The sequence below is a fragment of the Erpetoichthys calabaricus genome, chromosome 10 (genome assembly GCF_900747795.2).
Source record: "Erpetoichthys calabaricus chromosome 10, fErpCal1.3, whole genome shotgun sequence".
NCBI lineage: Eukaryota > Metazoa > Chordata > Cladistia > Polypteriformes > Polypteridae > Erpetoichthys > Erpetoichthys calabaricus.
Window position 1 is genome coordinate 122,096,528 of NC_041403.2, and position 25,312 is coordinate 122,121,839.

The window sequence follows — 25,312 nt, forward strand, 5'->3', positions numbered from 1 at the left end:
GGATAATGGTTTTTCAATGTTATTTTATAACAACAGATAGATAGATAGATAGATAGATAGATAGATAGATAGATAGATAGATAGATAGATAGATAGATAGATAGATAGATAGATAGATAGATAGATAGATAGATAGATAGATAGATAGATAGATATCAGCTGAAATACGGTTATGGTGTGCAACTGAATAATTACAAAGCAGAATCCCAGCCGATATTTGCTGTTGTCTCCATTAAAACTATTAACTATTGACAGTAAAATAACTGAATAAACAAGAAATCCTGAACACGTATTCAAAGGCACCTTAAAAGTTATAAAGTCAAAACAATGAAGACAAGCAGAGTGCAGACAGAATGACTATCCAGAGTTTTTTCCATATTTTAATATTCCCTCTCCTACACTGCCTTTGATGAAGCACTCTGCCCCGTCTACACCTGAGGTCCTAAGAGTTGGCACATTTGTCAAAGCAGCAATTCCACAATGTAATCCACAGCCCTTGACACTCAGCTTAAAAGGATCAGTACAAAACCGAGGGCTTCAGATGTGTGTTGAGGAAACACTGCCAACAAAAGTCGGGTGTGCACGAGCCACAGATGACAGCAGAGCTGCTGGTTCTGTGTATCTGTAATAGATTGCCTCCTGTGGTCCATCTTTTGCCCATGAGGTGTGTGTTCAGCCTGTGTACCAGTGTCCATGTGCTTTTTGGAAAGCAGCAGCCTATTTTTCAGACATTCTCTTCAGTTTTTTTATTAATGATTCCATGACAATCTAAAATTGTCCATGTTTAACAGAAAATTACTTATGGTGGATGTCTCCTACAACCTTGACAAATTATTACATTTTTTTAAAATATCCAACAGTTGGTAAGCTGTAAAGATAGATAAGCATGAAGTCTAAGGTACTGGTATTTAGGTGTTCTATGTTAAGAGCAAAATCAGCAAATTGATACAACAGTTAGCATTTCTGTCTTAAAGTTCCAATGATTCCGGTTCATATCCTGGTTAAGAAACTTTCTGCATGGGTTTACAGCATAGTGGAGCACAACGCAGTCGTGTCCTGGTGTATCATATTAATGAATGGCTGTCCCCAGCACTCAAAGTGAGAGCCAAGTAATTGCTAATAAACATCGTATCTTGAACAAGCTAAAAGTCTGAAACACTTCATTGAAGCAAATGACTTCTTTATTTATCCAGTTCAGATTAAGGGGAATGGCAATGTAAAAAAAATTTAGAGAGACAGGGAAACATAATGTGCACACCAATGACCTTTAAGGAAAGTTGTGCCATCTAACAAAGTGTAAACCTGTAGGCCAGCCAGGACTCTAAAAGCAAACTGGGGAGTAGGAGATGAGAGGAAGCCAGCCATCCCACAAGCTAATAAACAACATTTATTTATATAGCACATTTTCATACAAATGATGTAGTTCAAAGGATAACCCTAACCATAAGTCAGGCCTTATGGAGAAGTCAAGGTATCATCTGAAATGCTAAAATATTAAATCAGTTTAAAACCATAAAACGTATATAGTAAAATTATGTATATTAAAACCATAAAATGTATATTGTAAAGAAATAACCAGATATAAGGGGTAAGAGGCAGTACTTTTTTTTGCAGAATTTTTTTCTGATATTGAAATTGTTTTCTGTATACAGAAACATTCCTAATTTGCCTACCATGATTTTATTTTGTAAAACTCACACTTCATGTTATGAAGATTGGTTTTGAAAGTGTATTTTTGCACCAAGAAAGACTGTACAAAGCAATCATACTATGAACAACGCCTCCTGAAACATCAATCCCATTCTATTTTGTGTGTAAACAAAACATCAGCTTCTGAGAAGGAATTGAAATGAAAGGGGAGAGTCAGGGAATGAGAGTGAGAGAAACAGTTGGAACTAGCCAGAGCAGGATGAAGTGGGGCAAAGAGGCAGCATCTGCGTGATCTGTAAAACGATGAAAGAAAGGAGCAGTGTGCTGAAAAGAAGGACCCCAAACCAATGCCTTTCACAATAAAGCATGCCAACATGTATGTCTTGTATAAAATATGTCCAACAATGACGATGATGTTGAATCAATAAGGAAACGAAACGAAGCTGCTAAACTTAGGCGGCCACTACCTGATACATATATTTAAACTAATTTACATATCTAAACAGATGTATTTAAGATAATGAATATGATCTGAAAGAAAGCATATCAAGTATATACCCATATAAATATATCAACCAATATAAATTCAAACCAATGTGTTTCAACCAAACACATATATCTGAACAAATTAACATTTTTTAGATGACAGCTTATCTATCTATCTATCTATCTATCTATCTATCTATCTATCTATCTATCTATCTATCTATCTATCTATCTATCTATCTATCTATCTATCTATCTATCTATCTATCTATCTATCTATCTATCTACTGGAACTCCTTCATACCAACAGCAATACATCTGTCTAATTCCTTGCTGTGAATGTAACAGCAAACCTTTTTAATTTTCTTGCTTTACAGTCATTCTGGTGTGTGTTAATACCAAAGAGTGTTTATTTATTTAAAGAGCTTTTCGTAATAAGCCAAATTTCCCCCCTTGGGCATAAATAAAGTTCTATCTATCTGTTTATCGAAAATAATGAAAAATAATGTCATTTTCAGTGTTATAAAAAAGGCCTTTTTCAGGGAACAAGTAATGGGTTAACAACCTACAGCTTTTCTGTAGCATGGGAAGTTAATTTAGCTTTGAAAATTGATACAAACAATTCCTACAGGTGTCCTAACTTTTGTTGATTACTTATAAACCCTCCATCTGTATAAAAGCAGTGTTGGAACAAACTCTGTTGCTTCAACCTCTGCAGCATTATCTGGACAATATTTCACTATATATTGCTATTATGATATTGATAAAAGGGCAATTAACAAAGAAAGACAGATAGACCATCATAACCCCTAGAAGTGTAACTCTTACCTTTAGAGAAATTGCAAAGTTAAGGGAGGGACACCCTACAGATGTGACCATTTTAAAAGAATTGCAAGTTTCAGAGTGAAGGAACACCAAGAACCAAGACAGTGAGCTCTTGTCTGGTTTCTGTGGTGCCACTGTAGAACTGTCCATGACCTTGGATGTGACTCTGTAATGAGATTTAATGCTGCCTTAAACCAACAGCCTCAATGAAAGAAAAAGACGGAGGAAACAGAGAGAGAGAGAGAGAAATGAGAAAGGAGAGTGCTTGTGATACTTTTCTAGTGGAGGATATATGAGGTAGCCACAACAAACAACCAGAGTAAAGACCCGGGAAGGCCAAGAAGAAAAGAACAATTTTTGCGTGTAATTTTCCTTTGATACTTTAGGTTTTCCCTATAATGATCCCTCCCATTTATGGAAAAATACAATATGCGGTATACATGTATAGTATTTTATTTATACACAGCTACTAAAACAAAACAAATTCTTCATAAAGGCCATCTTTCAGAAAATAATACATTTCCAAGCATTTTTTTTTCAAAGAACTTGTCCAGATACACACACACACACCTTTCTCCACACCTATTTCATTCCACATTGTGACATAAAGTACAATAAGTGTTTGCATACATGTATGCATGCATCTGCATTTGTGTGATATGCCAATACATTTCTGTTACACTTACTCTCTGACTTGTGGCATGTGTGGAGTGGCTATTACTGCCAATTTAGGACCTGACAGACCAATGCTAGCTCAATTTCCTGGTTTCTCGATTTAGGTAAAAGAGAATCAGTCCTCAAATAATTTATCAAATCCAAAGGTTATTTTTTTTTAGGTGGAGTGCAGTACGTTTGAAAAAGCAGATACAAACGTGTGTATCTATGGGGTAAGGGGTGTGTGCTTCTGCCAATGGAGCAGGGTGTGTATGTGTGTGCTGTTAAGTTTTGCATAATATGCATGTGAAACTGTGTGTGCGGGTGTGTGTGTGTATTCGCCTGTGTGTGTGTGTGTGTGCTTTTAAAAAATGGAGATATGAAATAGGATATCTGGATCCTGAAGGTTGCTGGGTTGTATGATATTTTGAAAGTCACTCTTGTCCAGAAGCTCCCAGACTTAGCTCAAAGTGATATTTCAGGAGTCTTCCAAGCTTCTGAGGATAACCACATTTTTGACATTTAATTATTTCATCTTCTCCTTAAAAAAACAATAGTAAGAAAGGATGAAGGATTAAAGAGATTGAATGTGACATTTGCATCATTCAGACTCCGGAAGGAGCTTGAAACTACATATGTCTGTAAGGTAAGCGTCAGCCCAATGACCCTTTATTAAAAAGAAAAGAGAGTTTGCAGATGACATGTTAATGTGGTTCACTTTCAAAGGCTGTGTTGTGTTTCCACTCTGCCACCAGCAGAAGCATTTATTGTTTGCACTTTTGTAGACTTGAAAACAATCTACTTGGTCTTTTCTGAGAATTGTAAATGAAAAACAAAGCATGCTATATCCCCAAAGATGAAAGATCATAAAAGTAAAAAAAAAAAAAGTTAAATAGTGGTATATAAATTAAAAAGAACCAAGGGCCAGATGCAGAGAGAAAGTGTGCCCTCTACTGGTTATTGACTGATTGAGCATAACAGATTTTAATTTTTTATCTCTTTATTTAACAGGAAAGAAAAGCCTCTTCACACAAAAACAAGCACTGAACAAGTTATTAATGCTGCTGGACAAGGAACTATAGCCCTAGTAGTGGCCATGGTTATGTCCCAGAACCAAAACTTGAAGAATACTAAAGTACCATGTTCTATTAATTGTTTTCTTTTTTGCTCTGTATTTTGTTTGGCTATTGTTTTACCAAAAGTGTCTTTCACACCTTCTGTGTCTTACTATATTTTATTATAATTCAAAATGACATGTAGTTTGGGTTAACAGGGCCTGTGTTAGTGAGTATGTCCTGTCCCCGCCTTAAGGGTTAGGTCCTGCCCTTCCCCTGATCCTTCTGCAAAAGGCAACAACTTCCTATATGGTCAACGTGAATAAAAGTGTGGGGATAGTGTATGACTTGATAGATGAGAAACTTTATAGTTGTCACTGTACCTGGCCATACCTCTTTGAACTGTAGGAAGAAACCACTGTACACAGATTAAAGCTGTGCAAAACCACATGTTAACAAGGTGCCTTGGCAAACTGAAAGTCAAAACATCATAACGTGACTTCATATATGTTTACAGGATTATGTGTAAGAAAAAAATTGAAATTACTTTTACAACACTAAACAATAATTATCAAAAATAATATAAGCATATAATACCATTTACATAACCATAACACTAATGAGCAAGGTCTCTAAAAAGGCATGATTTATTTATTACATTTCTTTTATTTATTTATTTATTTATTTATTTATCTTTTCAAATTTAAATTAACAAAAATGGGAAAAGATCATTATTATCAACTAATGTTTTGGCCTATAGTGCCTACAAATCAATTGGTGCTACTAGCCTTCACTTTATATTAGCAAAAATCTATATTACACATTTAATTAGCATTTACAATGTCTATTGCTAATTGTACCATAATTCAAAATGTATTACTGCCCTAAAGACCATTATTAAATATAAATATAGTTAGTACTTAATAAGAGGAGAACAGACAAATGACTTTAATTGGATATACATCTTCCATCTAATCATTTACTAGGTCTGCTTAATACAATTATTATAAAAGGTCATTGTTCCCATTAGACTGCCCCTGAATACCATTTTGAAAATACTAATTGTATAATAAGATGTAAGTATACATGAGATTAAATGATAATAATGAAATCAACATGCATGTGTGTTATGTGTGCTGCCTCACAGCTCCAGGTCTTGAACTGATTTTGGCACCCAGTCTTTGCCCTCTCTGCATGGAATTTGTCTTTGGTGAAGGTCAATTTGCCTGCTTCTACTTAAGGTTTGTCTGTTTATCTTGTCAAGGATTGGCACCTCAATCTAGTGTGATTCACAAATACACTCCGAAGCTCAAATATTATAGTTGTTTTGCATATTGTATTTACCACATTTTTGACAACCATTGTTCTGAATTGCCTTTTTCCCTATAAGGTTTTTTTTTTTTTAAAGGGATTTTTTTCATGTCATCTTGAAGAGTCAAGGCTAAGAGGCTGTCAAAGAAAAGGGTCTGTTAAAGTCTATTGATGCATTCCTTGTTGTTGTTGTTGTAGAGTACGGCTGATAATTTTTTTCTGTCAAGTAAAATTCATTTGTAAAATTACTCTTCTGTTAAATGTCAAGCTTTACAATTGTACATGAACTATCATTAAATGTTTATGGAACATAAGCATTTTTGTACAAACACTTGATATGTTATAGGCTTATTACTCAATAGGTTAAGATATAATTACAAAGAGCCAGCATTCTATATTGCATATCAATGTCCAAAATTGATATGGTAGTTCTAGAACTGTTTTTGAAATTTCCTCAGTAGCATTTACTTTTTAATTTGCAGGTGATCCACAAAACTGACCAGTATTAAACTTACATTCTGGGCATAATAGTAGTAAGACCCATGAATAGTGTAATAGGAATCAATCAATCCTTGATTCATTTGTAAGGTACATTATGTCAAGGTGTCAATCCAAACAATATTACATTTCAAAGCAATCAGGCAGCTTGCAAATACAGTGAACGAAGTAATTATAGACAGTATAGAATAAAAGCCAACAGATCAGCACATCAAAGGCATAAAGATAGGCACGGCGTATGTGAAGCTAATGTAGAACCAGAAAATTAGGTGTCAGAGGTCAAGGATGAAAATGTCAAGCAAGGTGTGACACCAGTTCAGATTTGACTTGTGAGCACACTTAGGGAGAGAGCTCTAGAGAACAGGTGCAAGTAATAGTTGAAAGGAAATGAGTGCGTATATAAGCAAACCAGAGTCAGAATTAAGATAGCCAGGGTTCTGATCGCTGTCGGAAGAGTGTAGCAGGTCAAGCAGTAGATCAATTCATGTTGTTCAGTTTGAACATTTGTTTTATCGCAACTTTATTAACTAACATTAAACTTACAATTATTAGTAAATAATAAAAGAATGGAATAAGATCTACATTTGTGATTTTTCAGATAGTAGTTAACATGTGAAACATTTCATACATTGAATATACCTTTGTTCATATGATGGTGCGTTAAGATATAATTAATATTTTATTATATACTAAATAAAGAAGAATCCCAATCCAGGTGGTTCAGCGTTTGGTGGGTGCAGTAAAGTGTTATCAGCACATGCTCCCAACCAGTCCTCCTCCGAAGCAGGGTGGTTGGGGGCTGGAGACTATCCCAGCAAGCACAGGGCACATGGCAGGAGCAATCCACTGAATAGGTCACCAGTCCACTGCAGGATGAACACACAAACAGAAAAACACACACTAGGGCCAATTCAGCATCATTAAAGTTACATTTTCAGAAAGTTATGAAAGCATATTTAAAAAAGAAAAATATGTAGTTCATTGTAATGCTAGCACAAGATACTTTAAGAGTTAGATGAATAAAAATAAACAGCAATGATATACAATCACTTCATTAAAATGTTCCTAATAACTCTAAAACATTTGCACTGAGAGACCTGCAAAAAAAAAAAACAACTCATTTTTAGAAACTTAATCAATTTACTGTCTTTCCAGATTGTCAGAACAAATTTAACTACATAGGTAGAGGCTCTCTGCTCCCTTTAACTTTTATTTTATTTTAGAATAACAATGGATGCAGGACAGAATAACTACAGACTACAATAATCTGCAAGCATGGTTCTAGCAGATTGTCTAATTTTTTTTAATATAGCTGCTGCCTAGGCCCAAATTAATGGCTGAAGAAGTCCTGCCTCATATAATCACATTTTGGAGAATACTCTGTATTTTAAGGTTCTTCATTTTGCAGAAAGTGAGTATGGGGTGAAATTATTTAATATCCTAGAAATGAGTGATGCTATAGCTTTTGAAAAGACATGGTTACTGTATGAAAAGGACAGGCTGTGTTCTAAAGAGAGGGATGATTAATATCATTAACATATAACCAAATTTACAAGGCAAAGAGTAGATTTTAAATGCTAAAAACATGTAAAGTAGTTAAAGAAGTGTTATGCCTCTGAAAACAAATAGCTCTGTCGTCCGACGCCATAGCTCTGTCCAAACTTTATCCTCTAAAGAAACCTATTTGCTTATTTGTTCTTGTGTTTTTGTATTTCTGTTTTGCCAAAGGTGCCATGGTGACTGAAAGCATTCAAAAACGAAAAGTAGAAAGAAATCATAAACCCTGAAACTTGTACAACCTCCTCATCGCCCTGCCCCACCAGCTGAGCTTGTTCTTACAACAGTTGACAGCAAGGTCATGTTGCTTCAGACCCTGCACCTGAGCTGGGGTGGTTTCCACATTTTTAATTGTCGGGTCAGTAAACAGCAGCAAAACTGTGCAAATGGCTTTAAGTGAATTCCGGCAGGTGGGACAGAGGGATAGAGGTGTCTCACCTCCCATCATGGCCCACAATGCTAATTAATGCCTTGTTTCTTAAAAATTTGTTTGGTACTCCTATAACTTTTTTTTTCACATGACTCTAGGCACTCTGTTTATACGCTTAGATGACCAGAATAAGCACTACAAGAAACCTTTTCCTACTTCAGAGGCAGACAAACAGTCAACTGATAAACATCTAGTGGAGAAAGAAGCAAGAATGATAACATTCAATGTACCTTGGATTGCTTTTTTCTGAACTTACTTCAAATTTTTCAGTCAAAAAAAAAAAAAAATAACACTCGGAATTCAAAATTTTACTTTTTTAAAGTGCCATTCTTGAACACATATCGTTATTTATCAAAGGGGCTGTTTTTGCTTTGCTTTCAGGTCACTCATATTATGAAATGTGCTTTATTATGATGGCCAGGATAAAACCAGTGTTTGAAAATGAATGATTCCAATTAATTTATTGGACTTTGTGATTTGCAATGGAGCCCTCATATTCCCATTTCAAACTTTTAAAACATACAGCTCTTAAAGGAAGCTTTTTACTCTTGAATAAAATGTTCATACGCTTTCGAGGACAAAGTAAGATTATTTTAATTGATGTGTTATCCAGAGATAAATTAAACCAAATAACTAACTTAATAATTACGCAATAGAGTATTAAACAAGTTTCCCATCCATTTCATTTGTAATAATCATTTTTCATTAATAAAGCAGTCCTCATATTATAAATTATACGCAGATGTGATACTCCATGTAGTAGGAAAGTGGGCTCCAGACTACACACTGGGCGCCTTGCAGTTTGGGACTGATCACGATCAGAAATGAGAGATGTTAGACAAGGAGGCCCAGACACAAAAAGGTTGGATTTCAAAACAAAAGTGGGTTTTTATTAAGAGGTACACATTAAATAGCATCATGTGGGCTTTTTACGCAGTCCACCCCACAACTGACACACACAACACACAGAAGCAATGTCTCAAAAAAAATACAGTGAAACTGTGCAATATTTAAGAGTATGGCAAGTCTCCAAATGAAAAAGAAAGATACACAAAAATTGGCCCTCCTATTTTTTGGTAAAATAAAAATATTCTTAGTTGACATGAAGCCATAGATGAGCCCTCTGGGTCATTCTTGACAACAGAACTAAGATTATTTTTATTTTACAAAAAAGATCAAAGTGTTCTTTCTATAATTTCAAATTTGACAGCCTCTTTGATAATGAAAACTGATTATTATATTCATTTTGTGTTTAACCATTTCTATTCATTTCTTTAGATATATAATTTCTGTGTGTTACTGGCAAAATGAAAAAAGTAGACTGATACATTTCACCATCTGTCAAAAAAGAAAAATGAAAGATTGAAAATTTTAATCTGTCAAAGCTATACATATGAATATGTGTGATTTTCTGTTTCCATTTTTATTTTTTTCCTGTGTTTGAAGTCTTGTAGTAGCAACTGACATTTCAAAAAATATTCATTATTTGGCTTATACCGGATTTGTTCTTGTTTAACATATTTTTTACCAATACTTGACTTAAGCTAGGATCTCAAATTTCCTTTCAAGTGCAACATCAAATTGAATAATCTACAATATAGTGAAGAGTGCACTAAATAATAATGTGTTTATTTCTATAACAAGCCCTGTAATGCATTCATGTGGCTAACTTTAATTTCTGCAGTCACTCAAAGTCAATTTCCCAGACAGCATTGTAAACTATGCCATGCATTTGCGTTCTCCTAACTGAGCTCTTTGTTCTTTTGTCTTGCCACTGGTCTAATATTTTTTTCAGAGGCCTGAGAGCCATGTTGTTGTTGATCTTAACCTGTTCTTCAACACATTTCATTTTCCATAAAGTAGACTTTTTCCAATTTTCTGACACAAGCACATTTGTTGAGACCCTGCAAGGTGTAGTAAAGCTTATTGTTTTAGCATGTTTGACCAACAAAAGAAAAGAAAAGTAGCTTCCTCATAAACAGAAACATCTCTAAAATGACAAGGCGTAGGAGCAAAAACAGCATGGTAATATGAGCTTTGTTTTTAAAATGCAGGATAACAATTTAAAAACGATTTGAATTTTAAAAGAGCCTCTAGGTTTTCGTGAATTTTTCAAACAGCAAATTATTTAGTTGTACAATTTAACTTGATTGTTATTAAAAGCAGATAAAGCAAAGTAGAGATAAATAAAACTACAAAAAAAAATTTACAAAAGGAATAAAAAAGAATCGGAGACAGTAGTAAGACAAAGACGGCATGGGGAGAGATGTATGGCAGCCAAATTCAATGCCTGCTGAGTGGATTGCTATTTGAAGTTTGAGGTTCGTAAAAACCCTTTCAATTGAAGTGTTTTTTGGTCTGTTTTGTATTCATTTAAATCTAATTATATATAATTAAACAGGTTATTAAAATGCCTAAATCTTGCAGACACAATGATGATACACTCCCAAATTTGAGCAACTGATAACAGAATATTTCAAAATCTGTCAGAAATAATAAACCACAGGCAGAATGTAGAGCTTGTCTCTGGATAAATGTGCTTTAGGTCATCTACAGGTTTTTGCTATTTTAAATTAAACACATTCTTATGCATATGGTTCATGGTGACCAGCTGGTATGTTTCTGGTGCTATAACTGGACATTTTACAATATGCAACATGCACTCTTAATTTTTTTTGAGCAAGATAATGTTTGAGAAGAGAAGAATAAGGTAAAATGTAAATAAAATTCAACACTCTGAAGAGAATTTATTATTATTTAATTGTTTAAATGAATATGAAAAACATGATACTGCAGAACTATTAAAAAATATGAGTGAATAGTAGTGTGATATGCTCTCTGTCATCCAAGACAGCCTAGGTGGTGAGGAGATCGAACTGGAATGTCACCGGGAGGAGCTGACATGGACAATGTGAAGATTCAGTGGCTGATATAGGCAGCAATGAGACCTCCTCAGAGTCACACAGTGCCTTGGGATCTCAGTTGAGGAATGAAGAGAACCTGTCCAGATTCACACTATGGGTTAGTGACTTAACATGGAGGTGAGGACACTTGATTAGAATCACATAGCATCTCATCAGGGTGCATAGAGATCAGTTGAGAATGATGCTAGGTGAATGAGCTTGGAAGTGAGAGGATATGCTGAGAACTACACTGAGAGCCAGGAGTGGATACCACCTGATAAGAGTCATATTGGGGATGAGTGAAAACTTCAGTTACACTGGCAGTCAGTGGCTCAACAGGAAGCTGAGTAGAGGTGTGAAGGTTCACGGTGAGATTTAGTGGCTGACATAATATATGAACAGATCAGGTAAGATCTGAGAGTCAGAACCTGATTGAGAAGACATGGAGACCTGTACTGAGACATAAAGAAACTTCACTTTCTCAACTAACAGGTGTATAACACAAACCAGAATGACAATAAGTGGTACGAAAAAAACACACCGACAATCAGACTGGAGTTGGTACTGATCTGGAACATGTATAGACTAGATGAGAATCACCTGGTAGTTATCAGGTTGGCTGAAAGTCAAGCAGATGTTCCCAGAGTTACACAGGGACTCACTTTCTGATCTCAGAGGCATGCCCACCAGACCAAAATCATCCTGGGTGTCACTCAGAGGTGCACAGATGTGCCAAAACTCACAATGACTTGCAAGAAGAGAACATGCTTCCAAAATCACACTAACATGCCAGAATCAGACATGCAGTGCATTTACACGCACACACAAAATCAGGATGAGGTGAGCATCCCAGATAAGGCAGAAACCTGGTTGCTTGAAAAACTATTTACATGTGCATGTATGTTTCTGGAGTTCTCCTTGCGCAAATTGCACTAACGTCACTAAACTGCTCAAAAAGAGTTCAATGTTATCTTCAGCCACCATGAATCCAGAAACAAGCAAGAAGCCTGTGATAACTTTCTTGTGTTTTATAAATTTGTTTAGTCCTTCATATACTGTGAAGTAAATAACATCCATTCCCTTTTCACATCCCCAATCTAGCCCACTGATTATTCGCAGTATGAACATTGCCCACTGCAACACCTGTTTCAAAATATCTGTCACAAAGAGCTGGATGAAAACTAAGCAGATAGTTTATACATAAGTTTCTGTTACCAGATTGTACGCAGTACACTCTTCTGCTTGGTAGTGAACTTGAGCCCTGCATGGGACTGGCATACCGGTTCATGTGAATCTTGCCTTACACTCAGGGCTGCTGGGATAATAATAATACAGGTAGTTTAAATTCATTAAAAAAGTATTACATTAGTTTACTTGTTATTGTAAAAAGTAATTGGACTTCATAAGACACGTCGCTTTTAATGCATCACCTGCAACACTGCTCCTAAAATTGTGCTGCTGAGCTTGGCACTGTACACTCAGCTCATCAACATAAATTAATTGATTTCTGAAAAATTATTTCAACCAGGAGAAGGAATAATGTGATTGTCTGAGTATTTCCCTCAGGAAATTTATCTTTGTGGAAGGTTCTACCATCTTATATCTGTGATTGCTGAAAGCATGTGTGGTGCTAACACATGTGCAGACTGCAATGGACATGCACAACCTATGAAATCCTTAACTAAAAAAAAAAAAAAAAAAAATTATATGTTCTCAAATAAAATGCATGTATAAATGCTGTAATTTTACAAATCACTATGTGCAGAATTAGTACACATAAAAACACAGATTTGTTAAAACACAGTATAAGCTCCTTAATATCTGTCCATTAATTAATCATTGCACTATGGCCAACTGACAATGGAGAACAAAAACAAAAAAAACAACTCCAGTCAGCAGCAGAAAATAAAACAGGAAAATAAACCTCTGAGAAGTCCATGGGCAATTGTAAGAGAGAAAATCAAAGACAAAGTCAGAAAGAGTTACAGTCTTTGTGCTAATGGCTCAGCTATTAGGTGAGTAGACTTCACGTTACAGCAAACTAATCTCTTCGCCTGCATTTCACTTATGAGAATCAGCACAGAAGGGTCCTAGAGGTGCCTTTCCAGTATCATATATCAAACATTATCCACCCATCCTTTTATGTCCCTGCTGATCCAGTGCAGGATTGTAGGCATTAGAAATAATGATAAAATAATATTTGCTTGGTGGACTACAGCCCATCCTTTATGATATACTGTAAATCTGCTTATTTGTTCAAAACAAGTGATTATAAAAAGGGACAATTACATACACTAACAATATTTTTACTATATATATTTACTATATAAGGTTCACTTTTTTCCATCATATGACTTCTTAAGTTCAGTAACTGTTAGATGAATAAAAGCACAGGAGGCCTGAGTAGTTTGCATTGTTAGTTTGTGTATGTGTTACGTGCAGGTATGTATTATGTTAAATGAAACGTGTCACTGAAAGTGAACAGGAAAGAATTTAAATAAGATTATTAGCATGAAAACTTCAAAGCTTAATACTTGCGTCAAAGGAATATTTTACTGTACCGGAGGATTAGAGAAGGCATAAAATAAAATGTTATTCCTTCTATTCTGTTTGTATAAGCAGGTCTGTAAACATTTTTGCAAACGACTTCAAACGGATCTAAGGGTTAGTTAATTATTACCATTAACGGGGCAAAGGATGGTTAACAATCATAAGAACAGTACCCAAAAATATTTTTTGTGAGTTGTCTTTGTGCGTTACCTGTTAAAAATATATCGTTTTTCCTGTACTTGCAGAGTCAATTATAATGAGTGAATGGGGGGAGTCCCAGTAAATCATCTTTGAAGTCTAAAGGTAATAAGAGCAGAGTGCCAGCTGAAACATAAAAGCGCACGCGCGACCTGGGTATGCTTGCAGTCCCAAAGGGTCAGTCAAGCACCGAAAGAAGTCACTGCATGCAGCACGGGCCCAAATACCCGTAGTCCCTTAAGAATCGAACACATTTACGTTTATTTTATGTTCATTACGGTCATTGTATTAGTGTTATTTAACCATATGAAAAATCACAAAATTATCCTTTGTGACGTGAGTAGACAGAAAACTTAATTACTTCTGACTGATGAAGAACAAATACCCAATGTGGGATAGAAAGCTTTTCAAAGACGAATACCAACAATTGTGCAGCCGTAGGAAATGAAAATTACTTCAAATTGTTAAAACAATGGAGGTGCCGGTAGTGCATGTGCGCATCGAACTACCTGGGAGGAAAGGCTTCGGCACAGGGCTCTCAGGAGCAAAGCACGCTGCCGGAGGATTTACACCTTTCCCTGTCAATTAGCGGCAGCACCCGGCCCACTTGCGAACACAACGAGGAAAGAGTGCGTTGAGGAAGGGGAGGAGGCTTGGAAAGGGGCCGGCCGCCATGTAGCGTGACAGAGCTGGCGGTAATTAGCCACTGACTGACAGTTTGATTCTGTTGTCGTTTTATAAATAACTAATGTTGTCATGTGCCGTGACTCTCTAAGAGTTGGATCTTACTGGCTTCTCTAATCTTAAAGGAGGTGACAGCAACACCCCTTAGGGGCAGTTGGGTTTCTATATCTTTCAAAAAAAAAAAAAAAAAACTGTAATTTTCTTTCCAGTTCTTTTCTCTGGAGCTTCAAGATGTTCACTTTTAAAATAATTAGAAACACGCTTTTATTTCTCCAGGATTTACACACTTTAATTATAAGAAAAAAAGTTCTGGATTGACAGAGGAGGCAGAGTAGGAAAAATGGCTTTTATCTTGAAAAGGGCAGTTAAAGATGAACAAACAGCCTTGGGAAGATGAGAAGCTGACAGCTATAAACGCCAAGATGAAACTATTTCTTTATAAAGTTACAATGATCAGGAGTGTGGTAAATTAAAGAGTAATTGCTCTTTTTTTCTATTTATGCATTTGTGTAAAAAATGTGAGCAGTGTGGTGGTGCAGTGCTCACTACCTTGGCTCAGTCCCTTCTTGGCACATCTTCCTTGTGGAGTTTGCATGTTCTTCCTGTGTGTGTGTGTGTGTGTGTGTGTGTGTGTGTGTGTGTGTGTGTGTGTGTGTGTGTGTGTGTGTGATCGGTGCGCTTAGCTGTCTGTCAATATGCAAGTTTGCTACCCGAAAAGCTCAGACATGAGGAGTGTATACTATAAGTGTTCCATAAACTAGTGAGGTCAGGTCAGGGTATATCCAATTAAACACATTAAATGGAAGATCTACAAGTGTGCTAACACAAATGAAAATGAATTTGAAAGTCAACTTTCCAAATCTGTGTTATCATTGTAAAAAAAAAATCCAATAAAATACTTTACATTAACCATATATTTTCACAAAGCAATAAACGGTTAAAATAATGATATTAAATAGATGAAAGCGTTTACATTTGAGCAGTGCTTTAGCTGTCAATATCAATTAATTGTTTCAATGAGCGAAGCTATTTTCTGAATTATTGCTGCATTGCCGTAAACTCATAATGGTAAAGAATTCAAAATTTGCATAAAGTTACTATATTTGCATAAGAGAACGCCCTTTGCGGCAATGCAGCAAATCCTTCTGTAATACCCACATGTTTTTGTACTGTGAGGAAAAAAAATGTAATGACCGTTATCAAAATAATTTTTCACTGTCTTAAATGTTTTTTGCAATTATGGAAGTTAATGTATGCAAAGTTATTTTCGATATGTTAGTGAAACTGTAGCACAACATTTCCTTCTCAAATGGGCAACATGGAGTTCAATTTGTAAACACTGGAACACTAAACACTAAAGTTATTGCCTGTTGAATTTTCATATTTTTTGTTGATAAGTGATGTTAAACAGCTCAGCTGCCAGTTGTTTAAATATTAATTTATGGGCAATTTTGTAACAGATATTAGATCTTCTATACTTTTATTTGTCATTTTCACCTGCTTCACAACATTACAAGTACTGTAAGAAAGGAAAGTAGGGTTTTATTTAAAAATAAGATGACTTTAACCTATGGTATTAGAAATGTTTGGAAGTCAAGCTTTTAAAAGTTATGCATTGAAACATCTCCTGGAGTTTTTTGTACAAATCAAAGCAATCGGTGTCCTTCATTATTTCAAATATTTATTACAGATTTGTTAATTATCTAAGCAAAAGGTTATTATTGATGTAAAATAAATCAAACTCTCAAAATGAAATAATAATAATAATGACGCATGGACTGCTGTTATCAGTTTAGAAAAAGTTCCGTATTTTGTCCCCCATCCATCCAACCATCCAGCCTCTTCATGTTTTTTTTTTTTTTTTTTATTATACATTCACTACTTAATCTAATTCAGCCGTTTTATTTTAACATCATCTTCATTGGTCTGGTTTACATATGTATATAACCTAATCTTTATGTCAGGTGAACATTATCCTAGAAGGAAAGGGACATTTGTTTGTATCAGAAAAGTACAAAACATAAGGCACGTTTGCGCAGACAGAATAAAATAAGCCTATCCACAAAATAACTGAGCACTAGTGTTATCTTAAGTACAGACACTCAAGATTTATACAAAGAGGAATGATCACCTTTAACAGTATATATAATAATAAGAATTACAAATTAAATGGATTGGCGGCCGTTCAACGTATTGCGATACACTTGGGACCTCTGCAACATTACAGAAGGTTCAAAATAAAGGCTGGATGGGTGGATGGCTGAACTCTTCTCGTTCCAAAAGGGAAATCTAGTCCACCCTGTTTAGTAGCAGGGACTTGCACCAAATTGAGCACAGGGGAGAATATGTTAAAGAATTCTTTTTATTCCTATTTTTTTTTTTCACTCAACTGTTCATTTTATAATTACATTTTTAATTGAGTATGTTACTTTTTAGTCTTTTCTTATTTTGCTGAGTAGTTATTATATAGGTTTAAAAGTGGCATGTAATTGATTTTACATTCTACTACCTTGTCTGTGTTCAGGTGATAAATACCTAATTGTATTAATTTTAATATTAAATGCATTAATTTTAATTAAACTCCCATTCAAAAATGCATTTTATTTTCATTTTAGGTTGAACAGAAATGATAAAAATGTGTTTTTGGACATAACAATGCATTTGTTTTACTAAAGCATTAAAATCCTATTAAAATAACAAAACAACACCGAAAACAATAACAAGTTATGTTATTTTATTGCTGAAAATAAGCTTTGGGCAAAGTATTACTTTTATTCAATTATAGTTTGCCTAGCTCCAGCAGACCCCCGTGACCCTGTGTTCGCATTCAGCGGGTTGGATAATGGATGGATGGATAGTTGTTCCTACTTATAGTAAATTTATCTTTTTCAGGAAACGTAATTTTTAAAATGTAATTAAATTTGAAATTTGAAGTATTATAGTATTTTTGGATTGCTTTTTTTTTTTTAACAAATTAATTCAGGCTTAAATCATTATACGTTTTTTCTTTTGTTATTGGCGAAGTGCACTGCTTTATTTTAACCCTTTTATTCTCCGAGGGCACTGCAGCTGACAGCTGTATTGGAAGCCTTAAATGTAAACCAGTCACTTTTCTGGACTTTAAAATGATTATCGTTGAAAACACCCAGAGGCAGAGGTACTTGTTAGGAGAACGAGTCTTAGAGCTGAGTGTGAAGTGTTGAATTGTCAACCGCAAGGTAGCTCGTTCTGTCTCGGTTTCGTAGCGTAAAGAGGGGATCGAGTGCGAAGTTTCTTGGGATAAATTCGTATTCTGAATAATTACATTGTATTCAAGGATTAAACGAGTATGGAGGAGTTATTTTCAGAAGCATTTTAAGATAGTATTTGAAAATTGTTTCAGGTTATTTTTTGTAGTGTTAACATTTGTTGGCAAAAACGTAAATAGCTTAGTAGACTTGTTGTTTTTTGTTGTTTAAATAAAACAACAACATTTATATTTTTAATTGTTTAAATCCATTGTGTTCTTACAATTTTAACTTTAAATTTACTTTTCTTTTGAAGATTTCTTGCATTAGTCACGAATGTGTTGTTTGCAATATTGCGTTAATTAATTAATTATGTTCTTATTCTAATCAAATACTATCTCTGAATAAGTTATAGTAAGTTCTTTACAGTAAAAAAACGAATTCACTACAAACTGAACTATAATTTCATGTCAAATACTGATATAATATCCAGTTAGAATTTTTCAGGATGACAATTGTTGTTTTTCCCCCCTAATTTCAGTTACAGAATTACACGTCATCTTTTTTCAAGTGTCATTTGGCCCTTTCTTCTGTAGTGTTTATGAATTGGATACAAATATTTTACTTTGATTATTTTGTATTTCCAAATGTATATATACATTTGTCTGTGTGTCTCAAGTCCCCAAATCTATCAATCTATCTGAATTTTGAAGGGCGAGCCCGTGTTCGCTCTCTCCCTTGCACTCAGCATTACCCCGACCTTAGGCATTTTGCTGCCTGATTATTTTAAGCGCTTCCTCGTAACAAGACCAGGGTGGGAAAAAGCCCTTTGCCGTCAATGGAGTGAGTGCGATTAAGTAGGGAGCTGAGTTATCAAACCTATACCAGCATTCTCAGAGGATAGCTGCTGGATATTTAATTAAAGAAAAAAAAAAAAAAGGAACGAAATGGAATTATGTTACAAAATGCAGGTATATGATATCTACCCAGAGATCTGTTCTCTCCAGATCGTCTCTTAAACGTATATTATATATCCCTATCATTCTGCATTTTTTCTTTTTTAACTCAGCTCAGACTGATTAACAAACCTCCAAATATACTGCATAAACGTAATTACATTTTACATAGAGTATAAACCGATTTGACTCTGTAATAATAATCGTTTTCTATCTCTGGTGTATTTTAACTATTTTAATTCAATGAAATACACAAATATTCCACAAATACTTCTGAACTACTATTGATAAGTGAAATTAAACAATACACTGCGATTATCAATAATGTTATTAAAACAATCACGTGTCTACTTTTAGACTCTGAACTTTAAGACTTTTTATTAAATAAACGGTTTGCATTTGAGTGCAATTTACAGAATATTTCTAATGAAAAGGGCAATACGTAAATGAAAGTGACAATAAAGAAAAGTGCGTTTGTATCGTTTTTTATGTTTAATTATAAACGTGCCATTTAAAGTATTTGCGGCTGTTTTAATGCCACTGCCTCGCGGCCTCGGCATGCCTGGCTCGACTCGGGGCCGCCTCCGTGTTCTTCGCAGGTTTTCCCCGTGTCTTGAGCAGGTGCAGCTCGGCTCCTCCAGACCTTCACGTTCAGGGTGTCAGTGTGCGACTAACTGGCGCCCCGCTCAGGTCACTTTGTCCGTTGCCCACCAGCAGCGACTCCAGAGACTGAACCGGATAAGCGGGTTCGAAAACGAAAGCACGGCTGTTTTCTGACTTCCAGTACACTGTATTTACCGCAACTCCAAAATAAACTTCAGTGCCATTTAAGGTGTTAAGCCCCTTCGGTCAAATCAGAATTTCACCAAGCAATAACTACCAGCATTTAAAGAGCAATTATGGTGATAACAACCTGTAATTTTCTTCTACCTTCTAACAATACCTTTTAATAATGCCAAAGGTAATAAAATGAAATATTATTACATGACTGTTTGGTGCAGTTTGTATAACAACACAAATTATTAAAAGAAAAAAAGAGCTATTAGAGAACAACTGGAATCATGGTGTTCTTTTATTTGTGTCTATTGATTGTTTCGTGCAGTCCCAAGAAAGAAAACAAATTTTACACTTGAGGATACATTTATCAGGAATAACAGTCGTTATAATTATTCACATCCCCAAGCCTTTTTCAAAGCTATGACTTGCGGTGCGTTTTTGGATAGACAGACATATATGGCTCCTGCTTGTGTTCTATTCATAGCCAGATTGTACCACCTTTTAAAGAACATGACATATTGAATTATTTTCATCCCATTATTAATCTGGCAACTCGTTGTACAGACTAGAGTGAACCTTCAGTTACCCTGTTCTTTTTATTTTATTTAATTTTATGTGCTTAAACTGTCATAGGTTGCATTGCTAGCCAGATTGAGAAAATTGAATAAGTTGTTTTTATCCCGTCCTGGAATGGAACAGGTGGAGAAGCAGGTAAAACCCGACAGCGAGCAGAGGCACCGGAGCTCCAGTTTACATTACAGCTTTGCTTCAAGTCCCCTCGTGATAGTTTGCAATTGGTGGGTTACACTATATGCTCTGGTTCCCTTCAAGTGGATACAAATAGGTCAGAATATTAGAATTTTAAAATTAGTGGCTCACATTGTTTATTTGTACATGAAAAAAAAAAAAATCAAACAAATCCCAAAACAAGTTACTCTTCTTGAGAGAGTAGGAATTAGCAGAGCCTCTCTCATTCATCTTGACACTTAGTGGTTTGCACAAAGATTCAAAAAGATTTTAACATAAAATATTTTGCCCGTAAATGTAATCCCTGTGAAAGTGTGGGATTAACCACATAAGAGGCTAGAGATCACAGCTTCTCCCAAGGGCAGGCATGAAAAACTACGAGTACTAATACTTTTAAACTACGCCGCTTAGAAGTTCAGAGTGTGTGAATCATCCTGACCGAAAGTAGATTTTACCGCGAACGTGTCTGGGCGTAGGCACAAAATTGTCTCTTTCATGTCGCAACTCTTTTTGTTATTTATTTTTTTCTATCAATCTTCCTTAATATAGTGCCTTTCTGAACGATCAAGCAGGAGAACAGACACTTCGTGCCTTTAGGTAACCGCTGTTGGCTCTGGGAGAGGGATTTTTAAAATGTGCTCTGTGCTGATGGCAATATCATTTTTTTATGTAGAGCTGCATTACATGAGACCACCTTAATATAAAGATGTAAAGTATCATGATCTTACTTTAAAAGTTTAATGTAAATTCCTTGCACCTGCTGCATTTGAAATAGGTACGGCACGACTGTTGATGCTGAACTCTGAAAAGAAAAAAAAATTGTATTTGTTGAAAATAATGGTAATGTATTGTTACATTAGGTAACCCCTGGTGGTTTCGGTGTTCTTCCCATGTTTTGCATACGTAGGTTTCCTTGGGATCCGTGGATGAGTCAAGTGATGGAAGTGATGGTACAAATGGATGGCTTAATAATATAATATAATATAATATAATATAATATAATATAATATAATATAATATAATATAATATAATATAATATAATATAATATAATATAATTTTCAAACCCTCTCGTTTGAGTTCAGAGATACCTGGGCCAAGCCATTTCTTGCAGAGGGCGCCAGTTACGGCACTTGGGGCGGACTTGCGGCAATGCGTGAGACACGCACGTCATCGGGACAAAGTGGGTTTTTAGAGAGCGTGCTGCCGACATCAAGTATGTTGGTGACGTCATTACATTTTATTTATTTATTTTAATTGTCGGTATGTGGTGTAAAATGCTCTTAATCGACGTCTTTCTTCATTGCGCACCTTATAGCCTATCGCGCACACGAACCAATAGCTTTATAAAAACTTGACATAGAGAAGACGCAAAAAAGCGCAACCGAAATTCCGAATAACCACAGATGCTCTTTCACTGAACGGCGCAATGCTCTGAACTGGCGTCTGTACTGGTAAGTAAACGCTTTTGATCTGTGTTACTGATTTTGTGTTTTTTGTTAATTTTGCTAAAGCTATGTGTCCAGTCAGATTTCCACTTTGTGCCCAGTGGCCCTGAGGTATATCGGACGTGGAATAATAACATGGTTTGATAAAGGAACAATGAAAGGATACTGTTACTTGTGAAACTGTCTGTATTCATTTTCAGACCGGTAGACATCATGTGATGAAACTATTCTTTGGCACACTAATCCAACAGTGTGTTGTAATATATTATTTATGTATATATATTATTTTTGCAAAGTATCTAAAAGAGAGCCCTCTGCCTTCACTAGTGCCAACTGATAATAGTCTGGTCAGCTTTAAATCAAATACAGTTGATTTTATGGCACTACTCGTCACAAATTACAGGTGCTACTTCCTTAGGTGGTACTGCAGGTTACATGGAGGAAAACCAATACAAACACCGAGAGTCTGTGCAAGGACTGGCTGTGATATTCAAACCCAAGATCCTGAACCCAGCATTGACCATTGCTCCACCATCTGCTATATAATAAAATGCTACTGTGTGTGTCCAGTCCTTGTGATCAATCCCATTGATGAGTTTGGCTTTGGTCTGATTGGTCAGTTTTGGTTCAGTTGCTCAGTCAACTGCAGTTGATACAGGAAGCACCAAGCAGAGGCGGCCTTAGGGGTGTGCGGGGCCAAGGACTGACCAACCCCACGATAACATGGGGACTTTATCAAAATATTATGATTTAATCTATTAAAAATATGCAATTCATAATTCATGACAATACCACAACAGTGCGAAATGCGACGCAGTGTCATGGGGAAATTAGCAGGGCCTCTTCTAGAAAAGTACCCAAATTGCAAGTATACTCTGAATCTCAATATGCAGGATGTCAGAGACATAACTCACGTTGATGTGTTGTCAGGCGGTTATCATTAGTGATACATGTTTTTGTGCATTAATATTTGGACATGTTTGTGGCCTTCAAATAAAATGTGAGTTTCAGTGTTTCGACAGAAATTGTGAAATTGACATAGAGGTATCATCATGAAATCTCTTACCGGTTTCCAGATTCAGAGATGAAAATCCAGTTTTCTTGCCTTCCAATTGGAAAAGTCGTTGATGACATCTTCATAGTCTAATCTGAATGTAATGTCTTTTTCTATAGATAGGAGAAGCCTATAGGCTATACCTATTTTAGGAAGGGATTATACTGGCGACCCTTTTCAGGCGATGAAGATGGACTATGGAAAGTTTTCAAAGACGTACATGTACGGAATTTGACCTTGAAGAGAGGATTTAGAAGCATCTCATATATATATACTGTAGAATATAACTTGACAAATCCGCTCGACCGGGACACGTGGACCTCAAAAGAAGGGGCCCCCTTAGGTGTGGGGCCTGAGGCAGTCACCCCATTTGCCACCCCCAAAACGCCGCTCTTGGCACCAAGTAAGTGAGGTTGACACAAAAGTGGCTAACAAAGAAAGGTGTAAGAGGAACACTGAATTGCCTTCAACAAGGGAAGTATTTGCAAAAATGCAAGTGGTGTTTTCAAAGTGGGGGTCTGTCTGCTTTTGGTGGTAGTCAAAAAGTGGTCTGGAGGTGAGCAGCTCACCTTGAAAGGACATAGTCTGAGAAATAGGCTTTATAGGAATGTAAGGATTTACCAGCCAAGACAAGCTGAAGCACACTAGGATACAGAAGAAAAGCAGGGAAGGACCATTGAGGGTATACATATAAGACAAGATATGTCAAATATGAAACATTTTAAAATTTATTCTATTACCTGCCTTCAAGAGGCAACATAGTTAATATAGCACAAAATAATAATATACATACAATAAAACAACATTCTCAGATCCACTCAGTTGATTTCAAGGCCTTGGAGGTCCAAAACTTATCCTGGTAGTGGAAACAAACCTACACATGATGCATGTCCATTGCAGGGCAATGTTCATATATATGTTCATCAATTCATTCCCCAGCAAAGTTTGTCAGTGTCATGTTAGAATTCATGGAGAAATAATATAATATAATATAATATAATATAATATAATATAATATAATATAATATAATATAATATAATACTCTTTACACACAAATCTGGCATAAATCATAAATTTAAGTACTTGTCCATCTATCCATCACTGTTCTATGTCAATTGATAGTAATTCAGTTTCAGTATCACAGGGATAGGTGTAGCCAGTACCAGGAACATGACAAGAACCATTACATACACTCTACATTGCCAGTTTAAAATCACCAGTTAATCTAATATGCGGATCTTTGATTCATAAAGGAAAAATGGAGTACTCTGTGAAAACCTATCCGACACAAGGAGTATGTGCAAGCTCCATAAATGCAATTTCAAGGCCAGGGCTCTGTAACCGAGGAAATTTATTAAACCGCAATAAAAAGCATAGTGACATACTTGCTGATCAACCTCACAAGAGCTTCACTATAACTTTCTTTTAATGTATCACCAAAGATGTCAGAGGACCAATAAGAGAAATATGCAGTCCCTGGTTCTGTGCCGGGGTCAAGGAGAACAAGATGATTCTGAAAATAAGGTGAAAAACAAAAGCCAGTGACCAGAGAAAAGGAGACTGGAGTTATAAGAGGGAATGAGAACAGGTGTCCTCAAAGCAGTTTATGTTAGGAGGAGACAGAAATAAAAAAAAAACCTGAGAGCTATCAAGAAATGTGCATCGCATTTTTATTTGGTCTGTATTACAGTATCTTTATATGTATGTACAGTGCATTGCCCAACGTACACATATATGAAAAGCAAATGTCTGGAGAACAAAATTCTTACAATAGAAATTAAAGAAAATATGTCACAGTACTGGTTATGCCTTATATCTAGCATTGCTTGGGTGGCCTCCAGCTACTCACAACCCTTGGATAAAGTGATCCTTAAGTTAAAAAGATGGAAAAATTATGAACCACTTCTTCTCTCCATTAAAAGTGTATATCTCCACATTTTACTCCTGAGTATTTTAGCACACCTACCTGCTGTTCCTCACCTCCATTTCTTGCTCTTACAATGGTTGGAGGTGCTTAAGTGTCCATTAAATTCTTTACAGGGGTACTGGCGCTTCTATGTTTTACAACCTATCCTCAAAACAGTGGATATTCTTCTTCTTATGATGTCTCTGATCTCATGTATGGTACTTGGTATGTCTTGCAATGCCCCTGACTTCATACTAAGTGACTGGTCACTCAGTACCTCTGCTAAGGTTGCACCTTTTGTTTCTGTAGAAACATTATGTCTACTTTTTAATAACTACGCAAAGTATGAGAGTGGCTCCAGTGGCAGGCTGTCATATTACAGCAACCTGTATGTTT